At 36.2% G+C, this 9538-nt stretch overlaps 2 long non-coding RNA genes across 5 annotated transcripts in view; one reads left to right on the top strand and one right to left on the bottom strand.

Moving 5' to 3' along the window:
* The window catches only part of LOC111928514 (uncharacterized), a 29822-nt gene extending 26615 nt beyond the window's left edge, over positions 1-3207 (bottom strand). Inside the window, exons 1-3 of one of the 3 annotated variants that reach the window (XR_015276325.1) lie at positions 3109-3187; positions 2183-2365; positions 1156-1183 (exon numbers count right to left, since the gene is read on the bottom strand). This is a non-coding gene — a long non-coding RNA (uncharacterized LOC111928514). Of the gene's footprint in view, positions 1-1155; positions 1184-2182; positions 2366-3108 lie in introns of all 3 variants that reach the window. The other 2 variants (XR_015276326.1, XR_002864140.2) reach the window with 2 other exon arrangements.
* Positions 3208-3300: 93 nt separating this feature from the next.
* LOC147650533 (uncharacterized) lies at positions 3301-6551 on the top strand. Of its 2 annotated transcripts, none has more exons than XR_015276328.1 (4): positions 3301-3349; positions 3713-3793; positions 4222-4305; positions 4690-6551. It is a non-coding gene; the product is annotated as an uncharacterized LOC147650533 (long non-coding RNA). The 2 variants fall into 2 exon arrangements; XR_015276327.1 differs by lacking the exon at positions 3301-3349 and adding an exon at positions 3568-3640.
* The last annotated feature ends 2987 nt before the right edge of the window (positions 6552-9538 follow it).

Raw genomic sequence — 9538 nt, forward strand, 5'->3', positions numbered from 1 at the left:
GCTGAGGGGCCTCAAAGTGGGAAGATTCACTGAGGGGTCTCCCTTGTGCTGTTGGTGTGTCCCTGAAAAAGTCATTTGAACCACCCTGTGATTCAGTAGAACTGGTCAGTGAAGGGTCCCTCTGGTGAGACACTGGCCAGCTGGTCAGGCACAAAGGTCTTGACCATCCTGGAGCACTGGCAGACAAATAAAACACTAAGGGCCAAGGAAATGTTCCCTTTTCACATGGCAGAATCACAGCTTCAGTACAAATCTTAGGTTGATTAACTGGCTCTTATTTCTAATAGTTACACACAATATATAAATTCTTAACGAGTGATAAAATTATATTTAACTTGTAGAAAAATGGACTGGTTATTTGCAAATAAAAATAAATCAGTCTTACAGAAGAAATGAGATAATTACAAGCTAGTTGCACCTAGACTGTAAATGCTGGATTTTGTGAAATGTGAAAACTGCTTCAAAAGATCTACTTTTTTATTCAAAAGATATTGAATCCTCTTCTGTATTCTGAACAATGTAAAAGGAATGGGGAAGAGAAAGCCTGGGGGTTTGAATGTTTGCCTTAGAGATGAATGTCTAAATCATCTTGACTGAGACAGGAATTTACAAGCAAAGTCTTGAAAATGAGTAGAACTTTATTTTCCATTGCCTTCCATGTTTTGGCATCATAAAAGTCCATTTCATCAGAATGCAGCATTTTCTACTCTGCTCATGCAAACATAAGTTGTCCCATGCTCAGAAGAGCTCCCTAAAGTCTGTTTTTCAGCCTATCTACAATTATATTTTATTGAAGCTTTTAATAACAAGAGGAAAGAAGAAAATTAATTGCATTCAATTTATTTTTAGTTTATTTTAAGGCAGGACGATTACTGATTTTTATGCAGTAATATTTACTAAATATAGTCAATACCATTTTCATTACTCTATCAACAAGATAAATTCCAGGGAATATTCAATGGTGGGCAAAAGCAATGCTATATGTTCTATTATAGCAAACAATATCAATCTCTATAAATTGTCTTTTATTGCAGCTATTGCTGGATTATGGAAATCTTATTACTAATTGATTATTAACTCAGAATAATGTAATATGTTTCCAGAGAATGCCAAGCAGCCCACAAACACAACATTAAATCAATACTTATTTCTTACCTGTTTCATTCATCATATTCAATTCCCACTGCAACAAAAGCAAAAGGCTAAAATAGATTCTTTCTGGTAGTGGAAGAGACTAAATAAATCCATATAACAATAAATAAAAAGAACTGGAGAACAGAAAACTAGTCATAATTTTATAGTAGAACAGATGGGAGAATCCAGTCATTTAAAGACATTTTTTTCAGCTAAGCTCCATTCCTTTTTAATAGCAGGGGTTTGTTTTATCTAAGTCTGATTTTATTTCTTCAAGAGTTTGAGATTGTTAAAATATATGTTAATATGCAGCACATTACCCTGGAGTTTTCTTGATCAATCCCTACATATCTAGGGGAAACTTTGGGGGAAATTTAATTTCCCTATCCTTAGTTTGAACATATGTTATCCTAAAGCTGGTGTGAAACTAAAAACCACCAGCATAAGAATATGAACACTGGAACTCATTTTACAGTCAACACAGATTCTCTTTGACCACCTTTTGAATCTGGGCAGCACAGTTTTTAGTTCAGGATGGTTTTGCCTCTGCATCCTCCTTGATATTGGTGAAATCATGTGTAATTATCTAGGGTACACTCAGCACAACAAAAAAAAAGGCAAGAAATTAATAGATTACAGCAGCCAGCTGAGGTCAATGCATCTATATTGATCCTCTGATGTTTGCCCTAGATACTTGCTCTTTTGCCAAGCACACAGTCTCAGTTAAGGAATAGCACTTTACTGCAGAATAATTTCCAGTATTCATAAATTCAACTCTTTCCCTCCCCAACAATTGTCAAAACTCACTTTTATAACACTTCCTTATAAAAAAACCAAAAAACCTGCAAACTTTGAAGATTAAGTTCAAAACTGAATAATTCAATGTTTTCTAACCAGCTTTACACATACCAGCATGAATAAAACAGGAGGATATGGTAGAACCAATATTGCTCCCAAATATATAAACACAATAAAAATGTTTAGAAATATATTTTATACAGACATTCAAATTCAAGTGTTTATAAATTGAAGTTCTGAGCTGTCCTACCTTCAAAAGACCAAGGGTAGGAAGGTTTCTACCCTCAGCATAGTGCTGCCATCAGAAGAAGTCACTGCCCCCAGACTCTGCCCTTGTGTATAGGTAATTGCTCTCCAATATGGTTCAGAAAGTGCTTTCATTTGGGGGATAGAATGATGACCATTTGAGTAATATGAAGCACTTTATAAGAACCTGCTTCAGGAGAGATTGTAAGGAATTTAGCATAGCAAATCTGAGAGAAAGGCTCAGTATTGAGCAGCTGAGGATATCTTCTTCATGTAAATGAGCCACAAAGTGACTTTAATCCTTCCAGCACTAAGTTACCACAAGGAGGTAGAAGTGGACAGTCTATAAAGATATATATGTCCTAAGTAACTCCACCTCAACTCTCCAATGATACATGACAAGTGCTTAAAAAATTCCTTTTCCTGCTCAGGGATAAAAGGGAATGGTCCTTATTTGAAAAGTTCCTAGTGAAAAAAAGGACAGAAAAATGAGAGAGATTTTTCTGCCTTGAACAATGTGGTAAAAAATTACTAGAAGGTAATAAACTGTGTGCTACTTGAAATGAAGGACATCTGAATTCTTGGGAAGACTGAGTCTCTTAAGCTGAAATAAATTCCTTGTAAGTACAGCCTCATGTATGAACATTAAATAAGTCAACTATTCCTGTAGAAGTGCAGTTTAAATTGATACTATGTTTCACCAAATTTTATGCACTGAAGGTAGGTTCATAAAGGTCAGCTACAGCCAAGGGAAATCTAACTCTCTAGGCTCCCCTAAGGATAATTTGGAACATTGAAAGTTTGCCTCCAGCTTTGAATTGCTCTCACACTAACGAGCTGGAGAGATAGCGACTGAATGAGTGAGAGGCTTGAAAAATTCATGTTGTGTGCAGCAGCAGATCAGTCCACAAAGAGCTGCAGGACACTGACCTAACTTAGGGCAACACTTTGCAAATGGATCTGTCTGCAGCGTGTGCTGACTGAATTTCCTCTGGATGACTTGAATGCCATTAACAAACTTGCAGGAACACAGGCTTTAGCAGGAGAAGAGAGGTACACCTGCAAAGCTTAACAACTAATCAAGGAGCCTAATTAGATGAAGTGGTTAATCCCCACATCTGTCTACAGATGACTGAGAAGAAAGGCTAAGATTTGTGAGAACACAGAGCAGGTTCCTAAACTAGGGTCTCTGCATTCTTAGCAAATCTGTAGCAGTAGTCCCATAACCATACAGAGCTGTAAAACTGTGCATGCCTCAGAACTGTGTCCTCTGCACAGAAAATGAAGTTGCAACAGTCTTTCTGCCATAGGGACACATCAAAACGACTCAGCTGTTTCTCTAACCCTCACCAGCTGATTAATTCTCTTAGATAAGCTCTCAAGTCTGTTGAAAGTACTAAATTAGGTTAAATACAAATGATGATGTGGGTGCCTCTAGCCACACTGAAATGCTGTCAGGAAGGTCTTTATCCTTACTGAGTATGACTTGATATTTATACATAAGAACATGGAATTGATATTCCATTTTCTGAAGGATGCAAAGGAGAGAAGAGTAAGAAATTTTAAGCTGTTGGGAAGACTTTGGTTTCCCGTGATGTTCCAAAAAGACAAAGAGGTATATTTTGGGTCAGTGGGTGCTCTGCACTACACACGGGAGTGGAGCTTGGAGGATGCACTCACACAGAGCCAGCTTAAGCTTCTTTAGCTGATGAGAGTGGAGGGGATCAAGCACAAATCAAAAGTGCTAAAGGCATATTCTCACAGGATTCAGTCTTACACCACTAATGCTTTACTTTGTAAGTCACGCTCTCAGTGTAACTGTCAAATACCAAGTACAGGAAACACACTGATGATCTTGTCTGGTAATTTTTGGTGAAATCCAGAAGCATGGGGACACCACAGTAAATTTTTTTTCCCATTCGTGTGTGGTGACTTCTACACCTTAGAAGGCTACATATTCATGGAAATTCTTGGAGACAGTGCATGATTTCTGAAAGCTAGACAAGACATGGAATGATACTCAGTGCATATTTTTAATTTCAGATTTCATCTTTGTGAACTTTTAACCTAGAGAGTTATGGGATACTGCAAAGGCCTACATTGATACTAAGTTTGCAAATTATTTTGGTAAGTAGTTCATGTTTTCATGGTCAAATAAATAATAATAAATAGAAGCTATTTAATAAAATATTTGTGGTTTACACCACAAATTATGAATGCCTTTTTCTGAGTTCATGCCTATTTAGAAGATTAAAAGTAAAAGTGCTTTACAGCTATCTTTCAGCAGACTTGACACTTTTACTGTATGGTATTTTACAGGCACTCACAGCAAGCAGGAAAAAAATTCATATTTTAGCACTACTTGAAAATAGAATTATTCCATTCTATCTTTATGCAAATTTCAATTCTGCAAAATATATTATACACTAGAACTTTGTTTAGCAGAATGGTATTTCACAATCTCAAGTCCAATAATAACTGTATACTTACTATGAAAAGTCTTTCTTTCAGATTTTGAGGATCACTGGAATATAAGGATAGCTTCTTTGCTTGTTAATCTTTAGCAGGTTTGTCCTGAACTGAGAATTGAATTGAAGGAGTATGAAGTCCCATGAGCAAATAATCTGAAAATATTTAACATTTTTTTCCTAAAGCACATACTGATACCATATTTTATTATCATGGAACTTGTCAAAACATTGGAATCATGCTAAGAGTAAAGCAAAAGATAAACATTCAAAATAACATTCAATATTACAGACAAACTTTGGCACAGCCCGTGGCAGAGCACCCACTTTACCTGTCTGAAGGTGCACTCAGAGGATCACCCAGCTCCTCTTCCAATGTCCATGGAGGCAAATGGCTATTTCTAAAGACAATGCACTTCACATTCCTTAAAAGCGGATTGATCACTTCCTCACAGTTTTTTGCTGACTGAAAGGAAGCCTTTGCAATTTTTCTTAGACAAGTCTAAGGCAAAAATCTTAGATTAGACACTTTGACAGTCACAATAGATAAATCACCCCAGCGGTTTTCTGTACAATGGGGAAAACCATAAATGGTTAGAAAACCCTAAAAAATATCCTTCCAAGGACTACACAGCTTCACACAGTGGCTAGATCAATTGGCCAAGTCAATCCTAACTTCACACTTGGGTAAACATTCAAAACTGCTCTTCATTTAAACATGTTTGCTGTGACTGGTTCTTCGGCCTTAGCCACTGTGACTGGATATGTTGATACTTTGAGTGTGAGAAATTCCCTTACTTCCAATTTCAATTCTATATTGTCAAGAGGGCACAATAGCATAGACTCTTAAATTAGCAGGAATTCACACCTTCCCCCCCAAAAAGTACAATATGAGACAATAATAAAAGTTGAGAAAAATCCCAATCTGGTACTTCATCTAATCTGTCAAAGTCCATATAAAGAACTACAGGTACAAAACTGGTGTTAACTTTTTAAGTGGAAGAATATGGGCAGCATAACTCAGTGTGCAAAGTGAAGGGAGATGTCCAGATCTCACTGGCATTTCCCATATTTTATTGACAAATACACTGGATTGTGAAGATATTTTTCTTCACAAAAGAAACAGCACAAGCCAAATGGAATCAAATCCACAGGACTCTGGAATGGCGTTAATGGACTTAAAAACACAAGAAAGTTGCCTAACAAATCCAAAAACCTACAGGCTCAAAGATTGCAAAACTAAAGCTGAATGAAGGCCAGTACAGCTAAAATATCCCCCTGGTGGCTAAAGAACCTTAATCATGGAATTCAGCATAAGCAAACACTGAAGCAATCATTGAACTTCTACTCAGATAATACACAGCATCAAAACTGGACAAGTTCCGACCTTCTTCCTGATAGAATTTGTTCATCCCTAATTGAACCATTTAATTCTTTTTTTTTTTTCCTTCCTATCAGCAAAGAACCATTTGTCATTGAGATGAAATTCCTTTCCAAAAAACACCAGAAGACAACCCCCCCCCCCCCCAAAAAACACTTCTTTTCCTGACCTTTACAAAGATAGCTTGAATGAAGGAGATGAAGTAATTGCAACCCTTACAGAAAGTAATAATGTAAACCTTAACAGCAATCAAGTTTATTCATACAAGTCCTTCCTCTAATTGTTCCCCACCATGGCCTTGGATTATATCCAACTGGAAGCTGAATTAAATACATATATTATTGGCATCATTACATAACAAATAGTGTGGAAAAGATGTGCAGTTTCTGCTTTATATCCAAAACTAATGCAGACCAATTAGAATATTTTAATTATGGTTGAACAAACCTGAACACACATGAGTAAGCATTATTATTCAATTTGGTCCCCTCTCACCCCACTGATGCTAATTTAAATTTCAAAAATATCTATTCTTCCTCAAAGTCTATTTTGCATGCCCATGTAAAGTTAAAAAAAAAACAACAAACCAAACCACACAACAACTTGGAAACCCCCCAGAGCCACAGAAATCCCTGATTATTCACAAGTCAAAGTAATCATTCACACACCCAATGGTCTTTCTGTCCACCTTCTGTGGAGCTTTGGGGCCAAGAATAGATTCCATGAGGCAACTGTCCAAGAGCAAGATCTAAACATGGATACACTGCAGGAAAAGTCACACTTACCCCATAAACCATGATTTGGGAGGGAATCTTGATGTTCTCTGAGAGAACAATATGGTTTTATGCTATTTCCCAGTTGATATTCCAGTTAGGATCTTAGATCACTGCAAATCAGAACACAAGATCCTGTTCTTTCCATACCCATGCACAGTGCTCAGAAGCCCATTGGATTTTCTGGTTCCAACTCTCTGCACTGGCAGGGACACTATCTACTAGAAGATCTTTAAAGTTCTTTGCAACCCAAACCATTCTATCATTCTATGATGAAGAGTGGTTTACTTCTCTTCAGAGCAACGCAGGATCCAGGAGAGCTTTTAATGAAGCAGCAACAGAATAAGATTTTTGCTATGCAGAGCAATATCCTGAAACCCCTGAGAATGCAGCCTTTAGGGACAGACTCTAAAAAAAGATAACTTTCCAACCAAGGAAAAATAAAAAGCACATAACATCATCTTTAAATAATGCTATGGGGATATGCTCAATAATAAACATCACAAATTTCTATGCATAGTCCCAGATGTCATAGACATTCAAAATATTATTTTATTATGCCTAATTTTCAAAATTAAAAATGTAACAGGGAGAGCTATAACTACTTCACAATACAGGGAAGTATGCACTAATATTTGAGAATTAACAGAATAGTACAGGTGTCATCCCTCTAAAATAAGACATCTAGAAATCCTTAAATTTGCTATGTTTTTTTGCTAAAAGATAAATTGAAATATGCAGTTAGTAGTTACATAATGATAATAAGCAAAAAAAGGAGCAGACTTAATTTTTACACATTACACAAAATCAGGGACTTCACCTAACTGCAGTGCTGCACAAAAGTAACTATGTTGTCAAGGGCATTACATAAAAAGGATTAAAAAAATTATGTTTTGGCAAAATTGCTATACATTCTTGTAAAATTTTGTTCTTCTTTAAATCATTAGAGAAATTAAAATAGTCTTTTTAGTTAGTCCAGCTTGTGGGTCACTGAGTGCCTCTCTTGATAAGCCAGAGACAGAATGAGATTTATGATCCTATGTACGGATCCAAAGAGATTTGTTTTAAGAATCTGATCCACTGTGAAGCAATCAAAAGTATCTCATCTCTAACATTTAGTGATGTAAGCTACATACCTTGTATGCAGAGGCCATAAACCATCCCTAAACTCAACAGGGAACAGTGACAAGAACACTGTGTCAAGACACCCTCGTACTTCTGTCAGTCATAACTGTCTGCTGCACAAAAAAAGCATTTACACCCACATTTCCTTACTAAACTGTCAAAGATTGCCCTAAAAATACTTTATTTAAAATATTTTATTAGAAAGCCATCACTTAATGAGGTTAAACTTTATGCTCAGGGTCAGGAAGAAAAGCTTTTTTAATATTATCGATCTGGAAACCAGCAGTTATTGTCACAGGAAATCATTCAATCACTATATTTTCTTCCTGTTGGGAGGAATTAAGGACCATTGTACTATCGTGAGTCAGTTTATCTCCTGCTACATGGCCTGCATTATTCCAACTACCAGCTACTGATCTGATGCCTGACTGAATCCAACACATCCTGCACTACCATCAGCAGAAATTAAGGTTTCATTTTCCAAGGTACTTGAACTTATAGCTGTTGCTGTTGTCAGAAACTGGAAGCACTTCTTTATGGTAGCCAAGTGCTCAGAAGTGCTGCAGAACACAGATTTTATTGGAAAGCAATATATTAAAAAATATGACCAGTGAGGAAAGTTTTGCAGTCTATGATTGCAGTGCATCTCACATGGTCTCAAATAAACCTCAGCAGAATGTCAGTTACACTCCATCAACTAAAAATGAACGGGATTCTTGCAGTGACCCATTCATACAAACATGGCTGATGCAAAAGGTAAGCTCACATTAGCACTGCCAATTAACTGCTAATTACAGTTCAAATGAGCATTAATTTGTTCAAATATTTTACCAATTTGAAGTTAAACAGTTGCAGTGGTCAGGGAAGACTTCTCACATATAGTAGAAACAAAGGAAGGGATGGTTCTGACTTCTCCAGTGACAAAAACATGCTTAATCACTTCTCCTGTATTTCCCCATCTTATCCTACCACTCCACTTGACATCCACTTCTCTTTGGATGTGTTGTGATTCAGTGTTTCGTGTTGAGAAAAGCTTGCATGTTTTTTGCTTAAAACAATCAAGATGAAATAAGACTCAAGTTATGTAGCTATGCATCAGTAGCATAACTGTATACTCCCTTTATACCTGTTTAGAGATTATCTACCTAAGGTAATAAAAATACAAGTTAATCCTAAAAAAAATATTTTTCCTATGTGCTATATGTGAATTATATATTAACTCTATGTTCCTATATATTTTTCCATTTGTTACCTAAATATCTGCCAGTTTAACTGTAAAATGTGATAAAAATGCAATGAAAAAGATTATATAGCTCTATTAAAAGGCCTTGTATTTTAATCCAAGTAAAAGCAATTATCCAGCAGAGCATAACCTGTGCATTTACATCCAATCTGTTTGTAGCTATAGAATGTCTGTTTCTTAGAGGTGACAAATAGAAAACAATGAACCTCATCTGTGATAAGAATCATTTATGGAAAAGGCAAAACCAAAGGAAATGGCAGAATCTACAAGGTATTAGTCAAAAACTAAATGCAAAGGCATTAACACAAGATTTCTAAAAGAATATACCTCAGTACATGTAAAAGGGAATATAAATGCTATATTTTTTATG

Source organism: Cyanistes caeruleus, chromosome 14 (assembly GCF_971803275.1).
Source record: "Cyanistes caeruleus chromosome 14, bCyaCae1.hap1.1, whole genome shotgun sequence".
Lineage (NCBI taxonomy): Eukaryota > Metazoa > Chordata > Aves > Passeriformes > Paridae > Cyanistes > Cyanistes caeruleus.